This window comes from Phocoena sinus, chromosome 8 (assembly GCF_008692025.1).
Source record: "Phocoena sinus isolate mPhoSin1 chromosome 8, mPhoSin1.pri, whole genome shotgun sequence".
Classification (NCBI taxonomy): domain Eukaryota; kingdom Metazoa; phylum Chordata; class Mammalia; order Artiodactyla; family Phocoenidae; genus Phocoena; species Phocoena sinus.
The window spans coordinates 84,372,744-84,400,181 of record NC_045770.1 but is presented as its reverse complement, the minus strand read 5'-3'; the positions used below and the strand labels follow the sequence as shown (position 1 = coordinate 84,400,181).

General features: G+C 39.6%; 1 long non-coding RNA gene across 1 annotated transcript in view; it reads left to right on the top strand.

The window, feature by feature from the left end:
• Nucleotides 1–26,845, top strand: part of LOC116757779 — a 30,579-nt gene extending 3,734 nt beyond the window's left edge. Inside the window, exons 2-3 of the long non-coding RNA XR_004351076.1 lie at nt 25,536–25,585; nt 26,694–26,845. This is a non-coding gene — a long non-coding RNA (uncharacterized LOC116757779). The remainder of the gene's footprint in view (nt 1–25,535; nt 25,586–26,693) is intronic.
• Nucleotides 26,846–27,438: the final 593 nt, after the last annotated feature.

Genomic DNA, 27,438 nt, shown 5'->3' with positions numbered 1-27,438 from the left:
TAAATTTATCAGCCTTATTATGGCTGGGGTAGCCAATGAGATGTAAATGGAAATATTGGGAGGAGCTTCTGGGAAAGCTCTATAAAAGCAGCAGACCCAGCCTCTTTTGTCCTTTTCTATTTCTTGCTGCCTAAGAACACATGTACTTGATGGTGGGAGTTGCAGTAACCAAACTAAAACCAAGATGTGGCCTTAGAGGTAGAAGCCAAGATAATGGAAAGGAAAGATGGAAGAGCCTATATCCCTGATGACATCAGGAAGATGCAGTAACAGGCCATGACTGCCTGCCTCTTGACTTGTTTTACATAAGAAAAAAATAAACCTCCATCTCATTTAATCTACCATTATATAGGATTTCTCTCATATACAACTGAATCTAATCCTGATTGACACAGAGAGAAAAGTTTGAAATCTAAAGTCATAATTTTGTAAATAAAAAGTTTATGTAAATGTAAGTCAACAACTTTATGTAATGTGTGTTTATGGTGGGAATCTTGGAATCTCTCTTCGTGCTGTTGTGGTATAACACTGAATTTACAAAGCAACCATCATCTTAGGGTCTCAGAGATTTATAACTAATAATTACATTTTATACTAGTGATACAACATATGATTATAGTGACTTTACAGGTGAAACAACTAATGTTTAAGCCAGTTAATTGGTGGCTTACTGGAATATATTGCACCTGAGCTGTAGATTCAGCACTGGAACTAATACAGTGCTTTAAATCTCAAACACTTTGACCATTAGAAAACATTAATCTTCCCAATTAACTTCCCCAAATTCATAAGGTTAACTTCTGCACATGACATAGCCGATTATTGAAACATTCATAAATCTGTTGAATCCAAAGAAGACACATTCATCATTTATGTTTTTAAAATGATTTCAGAAAGACATGTCTATACCAGAGGGAAAATCTTACTGCGCTAGTCAAGAGGCGTACCAACTGCAAACCATGTGAATGCAATAGTAGTTTTATGAGCTAATAATTTTTACATTTTTGGAAAAAACATGATTTTTAGCTCCTACATGAGCTGCACTAACCACAATCCTGTGAGGTATTATTAGTTTTACAATTTTATTGAAAGATGAAGCAACAGAGGCTCAGAGGAGTTAGGCAGCTTTGCCAGCCTGAGACACACAGCATCGGTCAGCATGGATTCCTATCCAGGTCTGTGTCACTTGAAAGCTGCTGCTCTTGTCTCCTTTTTTGTTGCTTGGTAATGATTTCATTTTAAAAAATAGAATATAAGAAGTCTTTACCTGATGTGGAATATGTGCTTTCAAAATAAACTTTTTATTGTAGTGTAACATGTTCAGAAAAATGCACCAATCCTGTGTATACTTTGATGAATTATCACAGTGAACATATACATGTAACTATCATCCAGGTCAGAAGAAGAGCACTCATTAGCCATTGGGGAAATGCAAATCAAAAGCAAAACGAGATACCCTTTCACACCCACTAGAATGGCTACGATATAAAAGACAATAACAACTGTTGATGAGGATGTGGAGAATTTGGAATGCTCATAGAGTGATGATGGGAATATAAAGTGGTACAGCCACTTTGGAACTTTGGAAAACAGTCTGCAGTTTCTTAAAAGGCTAAACATAGAGTTATCGTATGATGCAGAATTTCCACTCCTAGGCATATATACAAGAGAATTGAAAATATATGTCCATGCAAAAACATATACAAAGTGTTCATAGCAGCATTATTCATAATAGCCCAAAACATTCATATTAGTCAAATGTCCATCAATTTGATGAATGGATAAACAAAACGTGGTATATTTATACAATGGAATATTATTTGGCAATAAAAGGAATGGAGGACTGATACATGCTACAACATGAAAGAATCTTGAAAATATTATGCTAAGTGAAAGAGGCCAGAAGCAACACATATTGTATGATTCTATTGGTGGTGTGTGTATGTGCTGGGAGGGGAAGGGGTTGAAGGGGAAGAAGGGGGAATGATAACTAAAGGGTAAGAGGTTTCTTTAGGGAGTGATGAAAATGTTCCCAAATTGATTGTGGTGCTGTTGCACAGCTCTGTGAATATACTAAGAACGGAATGAATTGTAGATTTTAAATGGGTGAAGTGTATGGTATGTGAATTATACCAACAGAGCTGTTTTTAAAAAGAAATAAATAATATACAGGAGAGGCAGATGGGGGAAGAAGTAGTGTCTTCATTGTTGATAGAGATAGATCATATGATGTGGCTTTTGACCTGTTAACTAAATATGCTGGGTAAACCTCAACTCCAGAATGTGGAAGATTTATCCACCTAGCCTCCTGGATAGGAAGGCCTCGGATATGTAAGACTTACACAGTGGAGGAGGATAGAACTCATGCTGTCTGTGGCCAAGAGGAGAAAAGGCAGTGATGGACTGGTTCCCAACTACACAAGGCCAGTAAGGAAAGAAACCTCCAGTTTTCCAGCGCAAGGCTGTGCTCCACAGGGGGGGATCCACTCCCTAGTGCAAAATGGTGGACCTGAAATGCTCCTAGTTATTCTTCCCACAGGTACTGGTCAGAGAAATCACTCAACTGCCCATTGGGCAGAGGGAGGTAAAGGTATGGAGAAACCACAAGTGTCAAAATGGACACTCTGTACAGCTCTCTTCACTTGGAGGAAACGTCAGAAATAGGGAGGCACTATTTTCCCCCAATTCTGAACAGCTTTTCTACCCTTTTGATTAACTTTTCGATTCAGACCCTCATCATTTCTTGTCTGGACTGTTGAAGTTGTCTCCTATATGTTCTCCTACCTTCACTTTCACTATCTGGCCATGAATTCCCTGAGATTGTACTCAGAGAATCTGCAGTACAGATAGAGCTTAAAGGTATGTTTATTTCTCCTATATAGCACTTAATTTTTTTAAAAATTAATTGCTGTGGCAGACATTGCTGGTAACGTATCCAATACATGTTTTTCTCTTTTACTTTACTAGCAGAACCCATCTTTGTTCAGTATGGCATCACACCTACCCTAAAGAACTGTGTTTCCCAGCCTCTTTTGCAGCTGGGGGTGAGGATGTGATATCTTTGGGCTGATAAAATGACACGAAAGTTGCTACATGGGCTTTTTCAAAAGTTCTTTGAATGGAAGCATACTTAGCTTCTGCCTTTCCCCTTCTTGCTATCTTGGTTGTAGATGTGAAGCTGGAGGTGGGGCAGCCACTTTGCAACCACAAGGTAGCAAGCTGAGGATGAATTTCACTTGCTAAAGGGCTGGAGTAGAAAGCTAGAAGGAACCTGGGTCTTGGTTCACTATGGAACCACCCTTTCAGCCCTGGGGAATTCGAGATTTCTAGCTTTGTGGGGAAAATTCACACCTTATTTGTCTAAGCCACTATACGTCAGTGTTATTTTGTTACTTGGAGCCAATTTAACCAAGCAGATTTGGTACCAGAAGTAGAGTGCTTCCAACAAGAGAACCTAAAGTATGGTATTGACTTACGGAAAGAAGTAAGGATTTGACAATGAGGACCCAGATTTTTCAGGCTTAGAAACAGCATGAACCTTGTTAAATGATGTCAAAACATTCTCCATGGAAAACTGTCTTCTTTTATTTCTTGGGACATAAACCATGATATTTTATGTTGTTGTTGGGGGAAAGAGTAGATATAATCCATGTTGACATATTCTGGTTACTCCTTGCCACTTTCAGCAAAGTCTCAAAAGATGGGGTGGATGGGCGCAGATGTGTGTCAGATGTGCACGTTACAGGACAGTAACCCTGAGCTTAGGGAGCCCAAATAGTTTATAATGGACTGTAAGCATGTTTGCCCTTTGTTCTGGAGGGAAACACTATCTCAATCTTCCAAGGCTGTTTTCTACACAAACACCCTTGAAAAGATAGTCTGAGACAAAGGGTGATCAGTGCCTCTGCATATAAGATATTAGAGAGACAAGAAACTCAAGGAAAATTGTCTCACAACAGTATGTTGTCAAAGAAATTCCAGACTTGTCTAGCAACAGCCTATAATTCTTCAACCCCTTAAGCCACCCCAGGTTCCTAAACTCACACCTATTAGAAGTGGACTGAGAGGGTCTTGTGAGGTCCCCAGGAAGGGCATCCTTTCTAAAGCCCTTATCCGTGGCCTATTATCCGTGAGGCCATGCATAATAATGGACCCGGAGGATTCCTCCAGAGGGCAGAACCAGATCTTATACCACCACCAAGGCACGGAGTCCTCCTTCTCACTGCCAGAATACAGGGTTTGATATTTCCTGTGGCTGCAACGTTTCCTATTCACTTTCCTGACCCGAAGGAAAGTGCATTACTGCATTCCTGCTCCTTTTCTATTGTGTATTCAATACATAGGGGGCAGTTATCTTTTAGTGTTAAGGTCATATCTGGACCTGCACATCATCCAGAGAGCTAAGATTCAGCTGGGTACAGTACTTGGATGAGATTGTTTTTTAGATTGTCTCCCTTTGGGACAGAGAGTGTTTTTATTTGCATCAGGGACGTTTGCACTGTGATCAATAGGAGAATTTTATCGTGATTGTTCACGTGTTGTTATTAAGTTTAAAGTAATGACGTATTAATGTTGAACAGCTAAAGAAGTATGCTGTAGTGGACTTTCTCATATTTTTTGGCTACCTATCACTTTTTGGACATACTTGTTATGATTTCCTGCCTTCTAATTCCCATCTCCCTTGAGGGGGAATCCAGAAGACAAATTCCTCCAAATTTGACCTTAGGCTCCGTCAGTTAGATAGACCCACTTGAAACTAATATATGGCAATTGAAGAAGAAAGCTCTATGCATGTCTGTTTGCTGGGCAGAGGTGGTGGTGGAGGTCTCTGGCTTTCAGGGGCAGCACTGGCAGCGGTGACTTCCTCTTACGTTCCCTGGGGCAGCAGCAGCTGCAGAAATGGTTCTGTTAGGCCAGGTGGGCCACATGGTCCGGGATGTTGTTTCAAAAATAGCCTCAAGCCTGTTAGTCCAGTTTGCCCAACACTTCTGTGAGCTGCCCCACATATTCTTTCTTCTTCTTTTTACCCTTTTATTGAAACAAAATATGCATGCAGAAAAGGGCACAATAATGAGGTGCTTTGTCTGTGGATCATTTTAAAACATATATCTCTCTAAAATATTATTATATATAACATAATATTATATAATATCAGTATAAATATATTCATTAAAAAATTCAATAGTAACTGCACCAAATGCTTAAAACTTAACCATGAAAAGATTTTTTTTCAGGGAGGACTATTTTATCACTGACATATTTAGAAGTAACTATATATATGCACATATATAATATGTAGAGAACTATATATACATTATACACACACACACTCACACACACATGTCAAATCAGCACCGTTTTATTTCCCATCCTTTAGTAAGCATTGTATTTTATAAAGAAGTTAATTTGGAGGACACCCAGTTATACAGTTAGGACCTGACAACTCCGGGCTCAGTTACATGTATACAGTTCAAGAGTACATCTTAAAGTCCTGAAACCTTTTGAGCTGGCTTTCAGCACAAATTATGGTTCTCCAGACTTCTGCATATAAATAGGAGGTTTAGAATAAATGACTGGTAGTACAGTGGTTGTAAAAACAAAGAAACAGAACTTGAATTACTTCAGTTCTATCAGTCTGTGTGAGTACTTGAAGTTTTTATTTGTGTTCAAAATATGAAACAGAGAGGAAACTGCAAGATGTAATATTTTTGTATGGTAAGTGTAAATTTTACTTCATACATAATATATGTTCCTGAATATGAACAATATATTTAAAATCAAAATTTCTTTTTTTTAGATTGTTAATTATTTAAAAACATATATGTGTGCGTGCATAGGTATATAAAAGTTAAGTAAAGAAAGATTTCACTATCTACATTTCTTTTATGGCCACTATTTTAGTTTTATTTCATGACTATCATTGAAAATTACTTTGTCATGTAGGTGAGTAGATGTTTAAAAACAAACACGCTAGGGACACCTCTGCACGTATCATAAATGTATTGCTCAATAAATCTTCACAAACAAACAACAATGTACCCAGAGCCTAACTAAGAGACCACCATGAGAACCTCAAAATACCCTGTTGTGTGCCCCTCCAATCACAACACTCCTAACACAACAATCACAACAGAATAGTGGTAAACACTATTTAGATTTCAAACAGCATGGATTAGTTTTGCCTGTTTTTGTGTTAAATATAAATGGAATCACACAGTATGTACTCTTTGGTTTCTCGCTTCTTTTGCTCAATGTTATGTTTGTGAGATTTATCATTTGCTGCATGTAGTTGTAGATCGTTCATTCTCATCGTACACAGTATTCCACTGTGTAAAGGCATTATACTATATCATCCTTTCTATTGTTAATAGGCATTTGGGACATTTCCATTTCTTGTAAGATTCATAGCGCTCCTATGAATATCCTACTACATGTCTTTTGGGGAACATACCTTTTAATTAGGTATGTATCTAGGGATGAGGTTGTTGGAACACGAGGTATACATATGTTTGCCAAATAATTTTCTAAGTAGCTTTCCTAGGTTAAACATCTTTTTAATAAACGTATTTTCTGCTTTATCATCCAGAATCTGTTTCTGTTCTTTGTAACTAAGAACCTTACTGATATAGCCAGTATGTAAATACTGGGAGATTTTACATGAAAATATAGATAATCACTTTATTTTGAAAAAGTGAACAGTCTGACAGCACTGGGTTAAAATTCCTACTTGTCAATAATTGACTGAGGCTGCGCAGTGACCACTCCCTTAGCCGAGGTTGTGCTCTTTGGTTTGCCTCAGCCCCCACCACTCCCGGATCATTCCATGCAGCCTACTTTAGTCATTTATTTTACATGCCTAGACCATGTAAGCATCTGGGATGAGGATCTTGAACAATACTACTAAAAACAAAATCTTTGTAAAAGCAAATCTGATTTTTGTCCTCTATTTAAAACTTTGAATGTCTCCCCATTGCCTATAATAGCAGTCTTCAAACTTAGGAATCTCTGAGAGAGCTTTGCAGACTCTTGGTCTTTCTGACCTCACTCATCGTTCTTCTTGAGATTCTGTATCATTAGAGCCCAGGGATCTGCATTTTAACGAGGACCTTCTAAAACAGTCTGAGACAAGTGTTCCTTGGATCAAAATTTGAGAAACACTGGCCGATTGAATGACATCCCAACTCCTTAACAGAGCATATAAAGGGTCATGTACCTCACTGCCTACACACACACACACTCATGTACCTCACTGCCTACACACACACACACACACACACACACTCATGTACCTTACTGCCTATACACACACACACACACACACACACACACACCAGGTCCAGTCATACTGAATTGTTTGTACTTCCTTACTCACCAGCCTGTTTCAGAGCCTCGAGCCTGTGCTTGTGCTTCTCCCTTTATCCTGAATGTCCACTGTCCACAGATGAACACACACTAACTTTCAAAACTCTGATCAAGCATCACCTCTCCTGGGAACCTTGTGTGGTGTGCACACTTCCCTCTCTCCGTCTCCCCAGAGGAACGAAGCACTCTCTTCTTTGTCTGCACTTTGTTTCCTGTGCATACTTCCATATTTGATCCCTACAACATTTCATTATACTCATATGTCTGCCTATCCGTATAGTCTAAGAGCCCCTCAACAGCCATGGCCCTGGGTTACTGGTCTTTGTAGCAAGGGCCTAGCACAGTGCTTGATACTCATCAGATGGCTTAAAAACATTGAGCTGCTCAAAGAATAAAAATATTGCTCTCTTGAAATTAAGCCAAGTACCACAATTCATCTCTAACTAGATATACCTCTAGCGATGAAAGTTCTTTTCAAACTATAAAAGGGCAAAAGAAAGAACTTAATAAAGGAAAACATATCAAATTTCTGCTGATCCAGAAGCTCCATGAATGAGCAGGATTAATATTTCAAGATACGCTCTCTAGGAGTTTCTTCTAAAGTCTCAGGAGATCAAGGTCTAATGCCCTGACTCCAGACTTTTCCTCTCTAAATTATTAACATCAGAATTAATCATTTCTGGCATTTTTCATTACAGAGAAAGGGTGTTCCGAAGCATAGTTGTTTTGGAGGTAAAAACAACCTAATTACATTTGAATCTGAGGCAAAGACTTGGCCCTTTACACTCAGGAGCTCTGTTTCCCTCTTCTATATGGATATAAACAGATTTTACTTCTCTGGCCTTATATCCCACCCCCATATACACGCTAATATTAAGCTATAAAAATTCCTTGTAATTTCTCCCCACCTCCTTCTGAACTCGGTGAACTTGCGCACGGCTGTCAAGTCTCTCTTTACATATTGCCCTCTGGATGAAGCCTAAGCCTTTCCTGTCGGGGCTGTTTCCATCTACATCCGGCCTGGCCCCGCTCCTTATCTGTGCTCTCATCTCCCCCAGCACATACCACTATCACTGCACTCAGCATCCCGCTCACATCATGGTGCTTTAGTTCCTTTCTCCTTCTCCTAGGCCGGAAGGACTGTATCTCATCTCTGTAGCCTCAGTGCCAGAATCGCAGTTGCTTAATTAATGCTTTCTGAATTTCCTGCACACTTATGGTGTGTCAGACACCGTCTGGGCACCTGGGACACACCAGCAAACAAAACCAGCAAAGGTCCATGGCCCTTGTGGGGCTTACATTGCATCACAGAGAGACAAGAAGACTTAATAAACAAGCAAATCATATATTATATTGGAAGGTGGTAAGTTCCACTGAGAAAAAAAATCGATCAGGATAAGAGGTAGCAAGGAGGCAGGGGACGGTGGTTTATAAAGGAGCGGCCAACTCACCCCACAGGCCCGAAGCCAGAAGCAAGACTGTAAGGGAAGTTTCACTTGACCTACACATAGGGGACTGAATAGGGATCTCTGAAGGTGGAAGGTGGTAGTGAGAGGTTTAAACCCCAAAGAGCATTCCAGGAAGAGGAAGCAACGCGTGCAAAGGCCTGCGGTCTTGAGGGCCGTTGACGTGAATGGTGGGAGTTCAGCGTGGCTGGGGGAGGGTACCGTGCCGGGCGGAAGCCGTGGAAGACGAAGCTGGTGAGGAACATGGGGCCAGATGTGAAGGGACTTGTGTGCCCTGCTAAAGAGTTTGCACTTTACCCCATAGACAGCCAGAGTCCTGTTGATGATTTTATGCAGGGGAATGTCATGTTTATATTTATTTTTAGGAAGATAATTCTGGCAGATGGACTGGAGTGGTGAGGGACTGGGCAAGTCACTTAACCTCTCCCTTCCTCTGTTTTACCATCTATCACATGAGACGAGCCATATCTGCTCTACTTACCTCATAGGATTTTGGTGAGAAATAAATGAGATAAGAGACGTAAAAACATTTTGAAAAGTAGATGGTGCTGTAAAAATGCAAGCTGGTGCTGCTGTTATTTCAGCTGTGCTGCATTTGGGAATGTGATTTTAGAGAAGCCCAAGGAATCAAGGAGCGAAGCAGAGGGACGACCCCATTTCTGTCTTCCTGAAAGAATAAAACCCAATTATTAATTTATTAAATGCCTATTTCGGCCCTCTGCTGTACAAAGAGCTAAGGGGATTTTATAGAAAATAGAGAAAACCAACCCTAGGGAGTTTATGGTCTAACTGGAGAGATATAGTACCTCTAGAAAATGAAAACAAGTACATGAAAATATCCAATCCAAAAGGAAAATGCTGGAGGGGGACAGAAATAGAAGGAGTCTAGAGAGACACCCTGTGAGAAATGGAAATCATGTAATTTGCTCTAATGAAGATGATGATTTTATAAATAACAAAATCTCTGTTATTCTACTCCCTCTGATGAGGCAGAAATGGGTAGAGGAACTAGGAAAACATTTCACCAAGTAGAAAATTTTATTTCATAATTGGTTGCATCATACAGATCATCTTTCCAAAAGCAATGCTAATAAATTATGACATTTTGACATTTTAAAAATTATGAGTTACTTGATAACAAATTTGAGTAAACCTCATTACAGAAATATCTTGAGTCCATCTACCAACTGCTTTTCCCTTCTCAGGTATGTTTTAGGTAAAAACAGACTCTAGGCATATTAAATTATTTCTCTAGGCTCCTTCATGAATGCAAGTCTCCTCCTTTGAATTATACCTTTCTATCTCCTGCTAGCCCATGTTGTTCCATAAATATATTACATTGACAATTTTATGTCCATCTGTATTTTCTTTTGTAGATGATGGTACAAGGTGGGTATCTTTGTATGACTGGCAGAATCCTTGGTGTTTTGGAGATATTGATAAAGGATGATGTAATAATTATTTGTTGTTGGTTTTTTTGCGGTACGCGGGCCTCTCACTGCTGTGGCCTCTCCCCTTGGGGAGCACAGGCTCCGGACGCGCAGGCTCAGCGGCCATGGCTCACGGGCCCAGCCGCTCCGCGGCATGTGGGATCTTCCCGGGCCGGGGCACGAACTGGTGTCCCCCGCATTGGCAGGTGGACTCTCAACCACTGCGCCACCAGGGAAGCCCAATAATTAGTTTAATAAGAGATATATTAGCTTCTCCCTAGCTTTTGTATAAACATTATTTCATTTATTAAACACCCTCTGAGTTGGTGAATTATCCTTTTACTCAAGGTTTTTAGTTAGGAATTATATAATCTTTAAGATACTACTTTAATAAAGCAAGCATTCAACTGAAATGGAGTTCTCATTATGTGAGTTCTTAGTATGTACCTAGAATGTGCTATGGTTAGTTCTAAGTATGTACTTAGCACATGGTCATCACCTCATTAAACCAATAACCTGATTAAGGAGACAAAATTTACACATAAGAAACAATTATCAGGGCTTCCCTTGTGGTGCAGTCGTTGAGAATCCTCCTGCCAATGCAGGGGACACAGGTTCGAGCCCTGGTCCAGGAAGATCCCACATGCCGTGGAGCAACTAAGCCCGAGCACCACAACTACTGAGCCCATGGGCCACAATTACTGGAACCGGCACACCTAGAGCCCGTGCTCTGCAACAAGAGAAGCCACTGCAATGAGAAGCCTGTGCATGGCAACAAAGAGTAGCCCCTGCTCACCACAACTAGAGAAAGCCTGTGCACAGCAACGAAGACCCAACACAGCCAAAAATTAAAAATAAATAAATAAAATAAAATAAAAAAGAGTTATCAAAAATACACTATAGTATAAAATGTGCTAAATTATGAGGCATAAGCTAAAAGAGCTATGAGAATGAATTAGCTTGGTTAGAAACAATTTTTTAGTTTTGATGCTGATCTATCAACAAGTGCAACTGATAGTGAATATAAATATGACTGTTCCCCTTGCCAAGGGCCTGGTGCAATGGAAAGAGTGTGGCTTCGGCATCCAGCCGACCTGGGTCCTGATCCAGGCTCTGATACCTTCCTTATGGCCTTGAGCAAATTATTTAGCCTCATCCATGCAATGCAGCTATTTTTAAAAAATTATTTTCTATTTAAAAAAAATTTTTTTGGCTGTGCCACGTGGCTTGTGGGATCTTAGTTCCTTGACCAGGGATTGAACTCCCGGCAGTGAAATTCCCCTACAGGGAATTCCTGAAATGCAGCTATTAATAGTAGCAATCATGACTCTTGTAAATAAATAATGGCAATTTCTAGAAAGAAGAGTAATATGTCAGCATCTTTGTATTTAGTTCTGCCTCTTACCACCTACCCCAAAATTAGCCAGTGTGGAGTATTTTCCTGAGAGCCCTCCAAAACAAGGAAAAGATAGTCATTTTCCTATTGAAATTTAGGATAATGTCTCCCCACAGAAAGTGTGTAGTAGGAAGTACAACTGGATAGGTAGGGTGGGGTGGATTACGAAGAAGCTTGAAAGTCAGGCAGAGTTATTAAGGCTTGAGGAGAAAAGCAATAGGAGGCCACTGGTAGGGCTTGAGCAAGGAAGTGTCAAGATAAAAGTGATGGAACATGGAGAGGTTGGGGGAGATGGGCATGGAAGGGAAAAATCAGATATGAGACGTTTAAAAACACCATTTTGTCTTCTTATACAAAATGTAACACGTGCATTGCAGCAAGTCAGGAAGTATACAAAATCAAAAGAAGAAAATAATTATCAAAGTCCTTCACCCTGAGATACTCATTGCTTATGTTTTGTCATATTTTTTTTCTGAGTCCCTCCACATTCATTACCCCTAATAGACATTGGGGGAGAATTTTGAAATAAAGATGATATAAACCTTATATGTCACTCTTCTGGGAAGCCTTCTTGGATTTCCATGCAGGATTCATTCTCTGTGCTTACAATATTTTGTACATATGTAGCAGGAGCCCAAAATAATTTTAAACCAAATGAAAGTAATGTAATTAATGTCATTTGTTCTAAGAGTGCGGCAGAATTCTTCTTTAAAGGAGGATTGCTGTTTTATTTGTATGCGGCCTCTCCCGCTGTGGAGCACAGCCTCCGGACGCGCAGGCTCAGTGGCCATGGCTCACGGGCCCAGCCGCTGCGTGGCATGTGGGATCTTCCTGGACCGGGGTACGAACCCGTGTCCCCTGCATCGGCAGGCGGACTCTCAACTACTGCGCCACCAGGGAAGCCCTATAATGTGCCTTTTGACTTATGCAAAGGGAAAAGCAAATCCTGCTTTGGGATAAAGCAGTTCAGGGTGAGGTGCTAAATTGCTTTACATAACAATGTAAAAGACAGTCAGGCTGTGATCAGGGAGTGTTTCTGTAGAAATTATTATTTAAACAGGGCTTTTACTTGGGGGGGACAAGGGAGAGATTTTGGGGTGCTTGACTTGGGTGGGGCCTGAGAACAGGCCATCGAGGACTTCTCTCTTAAGGTTTATGGGCTGACTCCTGCAATCCAAAAGTAGGCTGAGGGCTGAGCAGAGAGATGCCCTGTAACTGTCTTCCTGGAAAGGGGCGTCATTAATGAACTCTGGGTTCTAGCAATGCTTTCATAAACACTAGAGTATTTATCAGCAGCGCTTTGCAGAATTAAAGGAAGCAACTATAACAGCTAGTAGTGCTGTAGACTTATGGGAACATAGCATCCTGAAGAAATGAATAAGACACTTAAGACACGTGGATAAAATCCTTATTACATCAGGTATGTACTATTCTGAGACCTCTACAGATGTTAATTCCTTTAATCCCAGCAACAACCAACCTTATAGATGAGGAAACAGAGGCACAGAGAAGTTAAACAAATCAAAGATATCTAGGAAGTAGTGGAAACTCAAGTCTGTGCTCTTAACCACTGAACTCTAGTCTCTTGAAAAGGGATCATGCATGCCACCTGCAGACACACAGCATGGTGGTTCAGGCAGCATCCATTGAGACTCGGAGGGAAAGAGAACATACAAAAGCTGGAGAACTTAGGAACTTCCATCAGAGCATTTGCCAGATATTTTCATCCATGTACCTCTCCCACCCACCAGACTGATTTCTTCATGGACTGGAATGTGTTGTATTTTCTCTGTATCCACAGTGCCCAGCACAGTGCCCAGCACATAAGCACACAGCAACCACTCAGAAATATTTACCCAAAAGAGCACATGAGACACATCAGTGATGACTCCAAAGCGTTGAGTCTGGTTTGCTGAGAGAAGGATGTTGCTACTGAGAGAGAGCTAACTCTTTAGTTGGAAGATCCTTACAGCCTAATAAGCATACTGTTATTTTGAACAATTTATATATTTTTCAGCTTTTCTTCCTAGAAAAGTCTACATTAGGAAATGGGCTGAATTTTGCTTGCAATTTTCTCTCCAATGCCAGGGTACAATAGGGCAGGAACCAATCTGAGATTTATAAACTAGTATATTATCAAAATATTTAAGAACAGGTAATAGGAGCAATCTATGAACTTGGTAGGATTTATAGCATGTTTAAGTCTTGTGTCTAGCCCTAATATATAACAAAACACAGTGGGACATTCAAGTAAAATTCATGTAGAATGCAAGGTGCATGGAATAGATAGCTAGTGCCTCAATGCCTGAACTTGAAACTTCTGTTCCTTACTAACAAGTCCACGGGGAATTTTGGACCACTAATGCACTGCAGCTGAAGACATTTCACTGTGTTTAGCTTAAAATAAAATGCCCTGAATAATCTGTGTTTAGTAGTATTGATATTATTGTTGTTGTTAGGTTTAAGCCAAGAGCAAAAGCAAGATTTTACCTCAAAACCAAAAGACAAATATGAAAAAATTCAAATATAGACAGAAATGGAGAGAATAGTATAATCAGTTCTTACGTACCTATCATCCACTTTCAACAGTTAGTAATTTGTGGCCAATCTTGTTTCATCCATTGGTCCTTACTCCATTCCAGATTAATTTGAAGCAAATTCCAAACACCCAAACACCATATCATTGTAGCTCTAAATGATAAAAACTCCTTTCTTAAACTTACCACACCTACAAAATTAACCATACTTCTTTAACATCATCAAATATCTAGTCAGAGTTCAAGTCTCCCTGATTGTCTTACTGTTAGATTTTTGTAGTTTGCTTGAATAAGGATACAACTAGATTCTATACCTTGTGATTGATTGTAATGTCCACTGAGTCTCTGTTAATTTATAGGTTCCGCCTTCGTCTCTTTTTTTTTTTCTTGTAATTTTGGTTCTGAAGAGTACCTCACAGGTGGATTTTACGAATTGCACCTAAACAAGTATTTTTTTTTAGCATGTTCCTTTCTCCTTCGTATGTCCTGTGAATTGGTTATTAGCTCTAGAGTTTTGATTAGATTCCTTTTAGCAAGACGTGTTATAAGTAGTGGTTCAGAGGTGTGTACTTCTATCAACAGGCATCTATACCTGGTTATTTTAATTTTTATGACATTAGCAGCCACGGATCATCATTGCCTATATCCATTAATTCATTAGGAGTTGCACAATTCACTGATTCATTAGGGGTTACCTTGATTTTTCTAATTCTAGAATTCCCTAAATGTTTATCAGCTGAAATAATTCTATAAAGAGAAAATTGCTCTCATCAACTACTTGATTTCCCTAGGATATAGTTCATATGAAAAAAGCAGGACAAATGCATGATTCTTTCCCTTTATTTACCATATTTTAAAATAATAAATTGATTCCCCAGCATCCTCCAAAGATGTCGAGGAATCAGTTCAAACTCATGGACTTATATATATTTGATATATTTCAATCCATTATGATTATTGACCAGTGGGATCTTTTGCAAGTTGTCTCTTGACCTTCTAACTTTCACAGAGAGATGTTTCAGGCTCATATTATAGATTTCCTACCCTAGACCTGGAATCAGCTATTTATCCAGTCATTTAGAGGGAAATGGTACTAAGAAACCACAATCTGAAGACTAGGGTGACTAGGACTTGTTTGAATTAAAAAAAATTCTAGATCCAAATGTCAAAACCTGTCAATATTTAAAGCACCATTCATTTAGAGGGGCTCTCAAGATTCCTGAAGATTTTTTTCCCATAGAGAGTTACTACTTAGATAAAGCACTGTGTTCTTGGAACATCCAAGTTTAAAATCTAGAAGGAAATAATAATACAATATAATTACTTCATACTTGGCACCTATGGTAGACTGAATGTGTGTTACCCCCATCCCGCCTCCAAAGATGTTACCTGATATGACAAAAGAAACTTCATAGATTCTGTGATTAAATTAAAGATGTTGAGATGGGGAAATTACCGAGAATTATCCAAGTGGGTCCTAAATGTAATCCCAAGTGTCCTTGTAAGAGGGAAGCAGAGTGAGATTTGACTACAGAAGAGGAGAAGGTGATATGACAACAGAAGCAGAGATGGAAGTGATGTGACCACAAGCCAGGTAATGCCAGCAGCCACCAGAAGCTGAAGGAAGCAGATAATAGATTCTCCTATGGAGCCTCCAGAAAGAACTGGCCCTGCCGACACTGATTTTAGCCCCAGAAAACTTATTTTGGACTTTCATCTTCCAGAACTGTAAGAGAATAAATGTCTGTGTTTTAAGCCATTAAAGTTGTTGTAATTGATTAAAGCAACAGCAGAAAACTAATATAAAGACTTACTCTAAAATGAGAGATAAGAAGGAGGGCAATATATTTTGGAGTTTTTCTGCTCTCATCTGCACCTTGGGCCTCGGCGTCCAGTGCAGAGACGGCTCCCCCTCCCAGCTCCCTTACAGGGACAGGGCGATGCTGTCCCACAAGAACCCCAGGGTCACCTGTCTGGTCTGCACCCAGTAGGTGTCTCTGTGGACCTCTCGGAGGTCCGGTCCACCCCATTTGGACCCGGGCCTGTTCTGCCAGGCTGGAGGAGTCGCGTTGTCTTCCGGGCCTCGTCCCCTGCTTTGTTCTCCCTCACGTCTCTGACATGCTGCTCCGACCAAGCACTGAATGCTTTGGTGCTCTCCTCCCCCTGTTCTCAGGAACGAGCTGATAAACTAATTCATTCTCAGGTGTAAGTGTCTAATAATACCTTAAAAATGAGAAGAAAAAAAAAAGCAGAAAAGTTGTGCGTTAGGGGTCCTCTGGGATCTGTTGAGAGGCTCGTATTTAGATAAAAGAAAGTAAAAGGACTAGTTAACAGCGTAGTTATTAAACTTCACTTTCCACATCTGTTTTAGCATCTTGAACTTAGGCTCAAGCAGCAGTGGAGGTGATTTGCAGGAGGCCTGACTGCAGGTAGCCACACCAGGTTTTCAGGAATGTGTGAAACTCACAGGAGCAGTTAGGTACTGATGTGATGGGTTAGATGGGACTGGCAGCAGGATGGGAGGCGGGACAGCAAAGGCGCTCAGACCCACGGTTCTTGGTAATAACAACGACTGTTAGCAAGTAATAAAAGAGCTTTTCATCAACCATCAGCCGTGGAATAATTCGAAACATATTTTTGTGAGGAAAGAGGAGGTAATGGGATTGTGCCGTAGTAGGAACCAGGGAGCTGAAAACGATCGCTTCTTTAATAGGAGTTCAGAGGCTGGTGCTGCGACCTTACGGTCTGTGTGGTTTACACGAGAAAGTGGGAATCAACCCCCTGACCGAATGCTTCGTAAACTCTTCCCTCTGACTTATGGTTTCTAAGACAGACACAGTACATACTGGCTGCATTTTGCTTCATGCTTCAAAAGTTTAAATAAATAATCCTTCACTTCAATTCAGCAGCTATCAGGGAAAATGATATTGTTTTTACTCATCCTGCGAGGGGAGGCACTTCTGAAGTGCCCACGCTTTCAAGCAGAAAGAGAGCATTTCTGTCAATGAAGCGTGTAGTGAGTTCCCAAGTCACCAGCCGAACTTTTTATCACAAAGGAAAGATGAATGCCCCCATCTAAATCTCAGAGACCTGCTATTTTTCCTATATATATGGTCAGCGGTTTCCATAGAATCAAGTATGAGAAAGGCTTTTGATAATGATGTTTTCTTCTCTTGGCTAACTGAAAGTTTTTGATATTTAGGTGAAAAAGTCAGAGTACTTTGTTGGATGGGTTGTGAAATTCACGAGGGAGCAGCAAATTCACACTGGTGTCGAGCAGCCTCATGGGGCCACGGCAAGGTTACTGTACTTAGGAAGAAGGGAAATGAATGTTCCTTTAAAATTCTGCAAACTCCCTTTCATAAAAGTGTATCAATCCCCATTAAAAAACACAACTTGATAATTTTGACTTCCTTTGGCAAAATAACCGTGAGAGTTTGCTATGAGTTGGACATCAAAGAACCAATATATTTAATGAGTAGTTTTCAACACTAAAGCCTCACTAGCTAGTATGTTTCACTATTACTATGCCCATGTTAAGAAAAAGAGAATCTCGATTCTAATGGACACGCCTCTCAAGCTTTAGCATAGAGAATGTGCCCAAGACCTGTCTTATGAATAGGTAGACTAGTGATGTAAAGGCTTGTGGTCTAGAATATGCCTCATGGTGCCTAGAATGTTGTCATTAAAAATCCACTGCTTTCAGTGAAAAAGGCTTTTCTACACTCTCTTCTCTGCAAATGCAAAGGACGCTATGTTAAGTCACACATTATCAGATTACTTTTCTCTGGGAAAACAGGGAGAATGTTAGGAAGCCTTGGGAAATAGGGGTAAAGTGAAGTTGAAAGGTGGGGAAAGGGTGTTGAAAGGGGAGATGTAGGCTGAAAGGACAAGCTGCCTCCTCTTCACAATCTTTCATAGGATGCCCTGAATCTTCCCGTTATCTCAGGGGATGCAAACTGAAATATCTATGGGGCATCTTAGCTCAGATATCTATGGGGTAACTAAAGATATCTTTAGTTACAAGGTAAGTTAGGTAAGTAGTGAAAACCATGGGGAACTGGATAGCAGGTCTTGTCTAAAGAGGTCAGCATCTTCTTAGCTGCAGTCCGTTGTTGCCATGCACATTGTCAGGTGCAAGTATCGGCTCAGTCTTGCTAGACCTTCTGATTTTTCCAAAAATCTGGAAATCCAAATTTCTATATGCAATCCCCTGATTTTGAAATATAATCAACTACTTGCCCTGTTCTTAAAACACAGCGCAGACTAAGCAAATTGTGTCTGTAAGCTGAATCGAGCCTTGGGTCACCATTTCACATCTTTCACATTAGCTTAAGAACAAATTTTGCATTTTCAAGAACATGTTGGTTATTTATAAGAAAAGGCTGGGGTTCCCTTATATCTTCTGTAGATAATGTCCCAGGTAAGAATGAAGAAGGAAAATAATCACTTAAAAAGGAAATCTTAAATGATACTTAAAAAAAAAAAGTTCTTTTGGCCTTTAATCTCACAGACCACTTATTTCCAAAGTTGCACCTTCAGACAGGTTGTTTCATACAATCGTAATAGAGTTGACTGTTTTGCCACATTCTTCAGGAGGATCCCCCAGCCTCCTAAATGAGTTTTTAAAAATCATCATACATTACGATTCACCTTTTGTGCTGTGAAATTCTACGGGTTTTGGCAAATGTATAGCATCAATTATCCACCATTACTGTATCATACAGAATAGTTTCACTACCCTAAAAAAATTGCCCTGTGCTTCACTGTTCAAATGATTTTTGGTCTAGTCACCATGAGTCAGACAATAAGAAACAGTGTGGAGCTCAAGCTAAAACTATACTATTTTAAATACTAAAATTTTCTTTTTCATTGCCATGAGGTATTGGTAGGTTTTAGTTGACTAACTTGCTATTTAAGCAGAAAGTGATTTAATTAGGATTCTAGGTTGGATCTCCAGAATTACTCCAAAAACACCACCAAAGAACTGACCTGCCAGGAGAGCTGCTGCCTTTGCCACATTTGGGAAGGTGGGAATCAGGAGGACTCTTTTGGCTTCAATAAGACAGGTTTGGAGCTGCCTTCTAGAGATCAGGAAGTCCTGCAACTGCCCTTGCTCTTTACAAATTTAAAAGCTGTCCTTAACTAACTTGCTGCAGAAAATCCGAAGATCTTAATAACTGTGATTGCCAACAGCTTCAGCCAAGGTAGTAGAAAACTAGCCCCCTCCTCACTTCTGCCTTCCAACTCCCACGCAGTCCATCCAATGGACAGAACCAAGTTCGCATCCAGAAACCTAGTGTAGTAGGCTGAATGGTGGCTCCCCCAAAGATATGTCTACCCAGAACCTGAGGATATTACATTAGTTGGAAAAAAGGTCATTGCAGAAATAATTATGTCTTGGGATAAGATCATCCTGGACTATCTGGGTGGGCATTAAATCCAATGACAAATATCCTTGTAAGAGACAGGAGAAGACACAGAAAGAAGAGAAGGCCATGTGAAGATAAAGGCAGAGACGAAAGTGGAGTGATGCAGCCACAAACCAAGGAATGCCTGGAGCCATCAAAAGCTGGAAGAGGGATTCTGTCCCAGAGCCTCCAGAGAGAGCACAGGCCTGCCAAAACCTCGATTTTGGAATTCTGGCTTCCAGAAAATATACTTCCGTTGTTTTAAGCCATCCAATTTGTAGTAGTATGTTAATGGCAACCCTAGGAAATAATATACCTAGCTTCAAGTGAGTCTAGGAAGTGTCCTTCACTTCAGTTTTCCAGCCTGCCATATAAGAACACTACTAGAAGAACGCTGGTTGGATGCTGAGTGCTAATCTACCATGTTTACCACTAGGAAACAGAAATTACATGGATCATGCTTCTTCTGAGCATGTCTGCTCGGTGATAGGTAAATTCAAACCATCTTGTTTGCATTTGTAAATCCATGGATCCAGCCCTCATATATATGCCCTTAATGCATTCACACCAACCAAACACACATAAAGTACAATGCCGATAGCATTGTTCTTCCTTTTCCTTTAAAAATGTTGCCTGTGTAAAGAATCTTGGGCCAAGTATAAATTGGATGAATTTATCTTGATTTATGAAGTATCAGGAGGTATATTCTTTTGTAAAAAAAAATCTTGGGTATTATTTATTTCCACTGCTGTATGTATATGCCTTGCCAATTACAAATTGGCACTTACCATCTACCTCTACAAGGGTTAAATTATGAGCTGCTGTAGCTGCTGACTTTCAACACCCCCTGAAAGGAGTTCAGGGTGGAGATTGAGAATGAGGCACTCTGTGATCTGGGGAAAACTGGCAGAACAAGGCTTTAGCTAGTTAGAGACTTTCAGGAGAAGATTTTATGAGCCCAATTCTTTCATCTCCTCCTATTTAGAAAAGCACTAAAATCCTTCATGGTGAAGTCTGCTCCTCGTGACTAGCAGAAACTTTCTGCAAAAAATATGTGCTTGATTTCATGTATTCCCCCTTCACCAAAATCACATATATATTAACCTTTCCCTGTAACTTCTTTGGAGCAGTTTCTCAGAGCTATCTGAAATGCTGTCTCCCAGGCTATAGTCCTCATTTTGCCCCAGATAAAACTTAACTCACAACTCTCACGTTGCACATTGTTTTTCAGTCGACAGCCTCCTGGAGTTAAGTGTGAGGCATAAAATACCATACCATGGTATATTTTACATATACATTCTATTTAAGACATGCAAGAATATGTCATGTTTCTGGCATCGTATGAGGTTGGTTAAATGGGGTTAACAGTCTTACAGAATAAAAGAGTTATTTCTCAGGTTGTCCCAGGAAAATTGAATCTAAGTAAGCCATTACATAACAAATTATTATATGACAATTACTAGTGTTGAAGGTAAGATTCTGCCTATGTGAATTCTACCACCTTTTTGCTGGGAGATTGGACTGGTTGGTCCCTGTTAGATTCTGTGCAGGTGGAATTTCTCATTTGAAACTAGTGGGGAGACCAGAACCAGGAGAGACAGCAGAGTTTAGAATCTTGTGAAAATCCACAGTTCGAAAAGCTAGAAGAGGAACGTAATGGGTCTTCAAACAGAAGGGGGAGTAGCATATACTGAAATAAGGTGTGGAGGCTTCTGCTGTTTGTGCCTTCATTTCAGGAAGAGCTAGGGCGTGTGGTGAGTTAGGCAACTTAAAGGGCCAGAGTAGAAGGGACCCCTGGGATAATGAACACTTCAGGGTCATAATAAGCATTCAATAAACGTAGTCAGAAACTCACTGAAGTGATCCACATTTTCTCAGCCATATGGATAGTATACATATAATAATAATCGATTTAGCATTAAAGATGCACAGTGTAGCCTCAAACTATAAATTAATGAAATTCGGAACCCTTACATGTTTAACAATAGCACAGAGTGGATAGCAGCTTTATGATGTGATGTGTTGGAATGATGGTTAGATGAATGGATGGGAAACTTCTATCTCCCAAAACATTCTTCCCATTTACCATTCTACCATCACCAATTCCTTCCTACGCCAAGGTACCACCACAAACAACCTCTTTTCATATGTAAATAAACCACGCTGAGTAATAACATATTAGTTTCACTAACAAAGGCCATTTCTATAGAGCTGTGGCATTTTCAAAGCATCATCTTGTAAATATTCCGTATCACTTTTCTAACATTTATGGGGAGAGATCAGGGAGGAAATAGGAGCTTTGATGGAGAGCTATGGGAGGACTAATTTGGGAGCAGAGGCCATGGTCAGAGGTGACGGCTAGAGTGGAGAGACGCATCAGAGGGCCCCAGGCATCGCGGGGCCACTCGGGGCCAGCAGGGGCCTGGGAACGCCAGGAGAGGGAGCACTGCCAAGGAGAGCTGTGCTCCAGGTGACTTCACTACGTCAGCATCTTTACCCCCAGCTCAGAACGAGGAGCTTGCTGACATTCTCTTTGCTGCTCGCCTGTATGACTTCGATCTACTCTGTCAATGAGCTTAGCAGCCCCATGGCCCAGCTATTTCCAGAGGCAAAACCACCGTATATTGATCTCCAGTGGCAAAAATCTGAGACCCTTTATTTGTTGTGGAAGAATATGGTGGGGAGCTATTGAATGATAGCTACAACCCTGGGATTTAGTGACTTAATTCAAGAACTTTCCTTTACCAGTATATGCTTGGATATTTTGTGTGTATTATCTCAGTACTTTAGCACCACTGTCACACTCTCTAAGTTCTAGTTATTGGCAGGCATTTTGGCGGCCTTTTTTTCAGTAGTCAAATAAAAATCTCTATTTTTTAACATAATGTGAGCCTTAATAATGGATAAAACCATTAAAGTGGAGAAAAGACAAAAAAAAGAAGAAAACTGTAATAACCATGAGAAGCAATTTTCGGTTTGGTGGGGTTTTTTGGTGCTGGGGCTTCAAATGAATTTCAAAGTAAACATTACTTTGGATAGTTGATCAAATGGAGTGTGTGAGTTTACATATTGATTTGGTAGCAGTGATAGTCTTGTTAGAGCCGGGGCTGAAGGGGTTGGGTCACATTCTTTCCATGACATTTTAATGAGCGGTTTAGGGAGTATGGCTGGTGTGGTGATAGTAAGTGGGGACAAGTGGCAAAGATTAACTCACTGTTCATTTGCCCAAGTGCAGGATTTAATACCTTACTGTGGCTGGTACTGTCAACACAATGGTAGAAAATATAAATTAGATCGTGCTCTATGATATCTTGTATGTAATAACTAGACCTCCTGTTTAAGTATTTTTAAAGGTTTTTGATCATTAATAATAGTCCTTTCCCAATTTTTCTGTAAGGATCATGTATTATTAACAGTATATTTATATTTTTGTTGAGCTATAATGCACATACCATAAAATTCATCCTTTTAAAACGTGCAGTTCAGTGGGGATTTTTTCCAAAGGGTTGTGCAATCATTATCCATATATAATTCCATAACACTTTCATCAAGCCCAAAAGAAACCCCATCCCCATTAGCAGTCACTCGCCAAGTGTTTTTATATTTAATTGACCTACAAATAAAAGGGTAGAAGAGGTTGTTCAAGGATATATCACGCATGAGAATCGGGTACTTAAGATGGACGCTTCAGACGTGTGAGGATACCACTTTCTCTGATGAACCAGCTTGTGGCCTGCTCTCGATTTTTTTGATTCTTGCCAAATTTTTTTTTAGCTGCATGCAAATCTCAGCTGCTCCCAGAGCAGAGAAGAACAATTTGGACAGTGAACAGTTAAAAGTGTCAGATAATGAGTGGTGTACAAAGTTTTATATATTATTTTACATCATTCCCTTTCAAAAAAAATCTTCCCTGGCTTTTGATTTATTTTACTGGTTAATAATAATAAAACTTTAATAAGCTACTTACAAAGCTGTGGACAGGAGTTTGGAAATTTTAAGTAAAGGATCTAAAACAACATCTGGCCCAAAACCACTAAACAAACAATGACTACTGTTACTAACAATGATGATTTGTGCCATGTAATATTTAATTCATAGCTATCAAAGGACTTTGTAAACCACTCATTTTCTATTTTTCAGGGGAATTGAGTAAAATCCTAACATGAATAAAACCTCACAATATGCTAACAGTATATCGTTATTAGTGAGAGCTACAATATGTTGTCATGTAGTTGACAGTGGATACAACATTTGCATGCCTTACAAAGCAGGTGGCACTGGAATACAATACCAGTAGTAAGTAATCTAAAAATAAGTAACTGAATTATTGCCAAATTATGTAATAAAATTTTAGACAATTGATTCTGTATTTCTGAATATCCTGTGAATAAGGAGATACAGCTTTTACTTCAAATATATCCTTCCATACACACACCAAGAAAAAAAGATAACATTTGTTTGAGTTTGCATTCCCTATGGTAGCCAGTAGTTAAATACTGATCTCTACCATTTCTAGAAGTATTTCATGGATTTGAGGGTGTAGCAGTTTTTGAAGATGGCCCCAAATTCTTTGACACTTCTCCCCTCAAGACATGTGGTCTATGTCCCTTCCTTTGAGTATGGGTAGGCTTATGACTACTCTGACCAAAAGAGTACAGAGAAGTGATGTTGTGTGCCTTCCAAAACTGGGTCACAAAAGGCCATGCAGATTCTGCCTTGTTCACCGAGACACTGGCTCTTGTAAGAGGTCTGACCCCTCAAGCTGCCATGCTGGAGAAACCTCATAAAGTCATTCTGGTTGACAGTCCCTGCTGAGCCTCGCCTTGCAGCCATCCCCGTCAAATCACCGGACATATAAGCAAAGCCGTCTTGGATCCTACAGATGAGCCTATCCACCAGCTGAATACCCCCAAGAGGATTCTGTTGACACCACATGGAACAGCCAAGCCCTTCTCGAAATCCTGACCCACAAAATTATGAGACACAATAAGAAGAGCTGTTGTTCTAAGCCACTAGGTTTCAGGATAGCTTGTTACACAGCAATGTCTGCATCATCAGCTACACTGTTGATCCCTTGGATTGATTCTACTGGCTAAACTGATATTCGCTCCCTCCCTCCCTCCCAGCTCTAAATGTTCTCCAAAGAGCAGCCTTCCCAGAAAGAGACAACAGTTTCAGTTCTGGCTTGCTCTTCCCTCCCTTGCCCTGTCCCATTCTCCATCGTTTTGTTTCTGTTTACTTTGCTCTTGTTGAAGGCCTTTGAATTTATGTCCGACCTTGGTTGTGTTGGTCTCTGAATAGTTCAAACAATATGCTCTAAGGCCTATAGTCTGCAAATGCATTTGGAAATTTTACAAAAAGTTAATTTCTTGAAGGATTTAAAAATTCTTTCCACTTACATTTGTCCAATATAGCATAAATGTTCTTGAAATCTTTTCTTTCATTAAATTGGATATTCATCTACAAAGTGAAGTGGAAAACTGAGGTCATCACTCTTGATCTCTACTCTTGAAAAATACAGAAAACAGAAAAAGAAAACTGGGATATCAGTTTTCCATGTTTCTAAATTACTATATCTCTTACTCATAAGAGAAAAGAAGGAAAAATCCATGAAACCCAGCCCCCAACAATAGATTCTAAGCTAGACAATTCTTTTTTAAGCTTGGAGAAAATTTCAATTTATATCTTGGCTGAAGGTTTAAGAGTTATCCATCTCTAGCCTTATATACAGTCTGAATGATATAGGAATGAGTTGGTATTGGAGAAAGAATTCTCCTGGATTAGTGGCTAAAGCTTCAGGATATCTTGGGAACATACATGATGAATCCACATTTCCTCCCATGCTTCCTTGAGAACACAACTAGGCTTTGAGTAAATTTGTGTACATCTTATCAGAGGCGTAGCTGAGTATCTTTTTTCTTTTCTTTTAACAGTACAGCTGTGAGTTTCTGGATGATGGTTGATGAATGAAAGCAAAATTCATGTAAGTACAGGAGCTATCCAACTGAATGTGTGTGTGGGAGAGGGGTCAAGGTTATTGGAAGAAAAAAGAGAAGGACAGAAAGATCTAGTGTGAAAATGAATAAAATAATTTTCTCTTGACCCAAGACAAAGATTATGTTCAACATCATGGTTGCTTCTAATCAGCTAATGTTTGGTTTATTTTTATTCTCCTGGTTGCATTTCTTGAAGAAGGGCATTATATGTGGCTGTCAAAATTAAAAAAACTTTTCTGATAAGAATTTTGGGTCGTTTCATAGAGCCTTCAGTGACCCCACAGGAACCTCACTGAAACTCCTAGGATATGGCATTTAAACTTGGAAGAGACCTTTGATATCATCTAGTCCTTGCTACTCAGTGTGGTCCAAGGGTCAGTAGCATTGGTATCACCTGGGAGCTTGTTAGAGATGCAGAATTTCTAGCGTCACAGGAGAACCACTAAGTCAAAGTTACATTTTAAACAGGACACCCAAGTGATTTACATGTATTTACATTAAAGCGTGAGAGGCTTGGATGTAGTCCATCTCCTACCCTAGGTAGGAACCAAATAGAACGAATGTCAGTATATCCTGAGATGGTGAAATTATCATTGTGGTGACAGGTAAAGAGAGTTTAAAGTTCCATTGTCAAGTAGGAAAACAACATTATAAACCAAAACCAATCAGCCAGACAAAACCCATAACAAAATGGTGGGAAATCAAAGAAGATGAATGTAGAAACTTTAATGGGAAGAATTCAGAGTAACATCAAGATAACATCAAAACCAACAAACAGCTGGAGGTGGGGGTCAAGATATAGGACAGATTGGGAACCACTGGTCCAAGGGAGCAGAGTGACCTGGGCATGATTCTACACATTTAGTAAACAGGGGACAATTCTCTGATGATTTTCAAACAATCCTGGCTCTCTGGATTTGTTTGTGGAAATTCCTAACCAGGAAGTCTACAAGAGAAGTCTTTAATAGTACTGAAGTATTTGTTTGTTTGTTTGTTTGTTTGTTTTAGCACAATTTTGTTTGAAGCAAGTAAACCATGTTTTGGGACTGTTGTAGCAGGTGTTTTTCTTAATCTTTCTCTTTTTTTTTTTTAAAGGAGAACTGCTGAGTTCAGAGGAAATGAGCACTCTTTTATTTAAATTTCCTGAGATTAGAGGAAGAACATATTGCCAAACAATGCCTCTTCACTTCAAAACCTCGCCCCATAAATTATTTGAAGATATCTTATTAAAAGTCTGTAAAATTTCCTATTAAGAATGGTTGATTGCAGTCCAGATCATCATAGCTTTGGTGCTTTCCCTGAAATACCACAGCTGTCGGGAAGAAATATATTTTGAGACAAAAGGTTTTGTTTCCCCAGCAATAAATTATTTTAGTGATATCTCAAGATAGATAAAACTTTCACTTATGTTTGAGTGAAGGAAGATCCTACTGATAACTTGTTAAAAAATCTATAAAAAGAATATGAGAATGTAGATGTAGATAGCAAATTAAAATCAGACTTCCTTTAAGTTTAGCAAAGCAATTATTTCTAAAGCCAGTGAAGATTATTATTATGGATAATGAAATGATTTACTGGAATACGTGGAATGACATTCAGTATGGCCACATCTCTGCACAACCTCAAGTTGGTATTTTCAACTTTAACCTTGGAGCCATTAAGGAAAAAAAAAACTTACCTCTAGTAATATTTTATGTAAATTGCCAAACAAAAACCCTGCCTATGGTGATGTGGATCCTGAATGAGGTAGGAAATGCCTTGTTTGTAGCGCTGATGTAATAATCCATTGATTCCACTGTAGATGAGCTCTTTAAAACAAAGTTGCTCTCCCTAATACTTT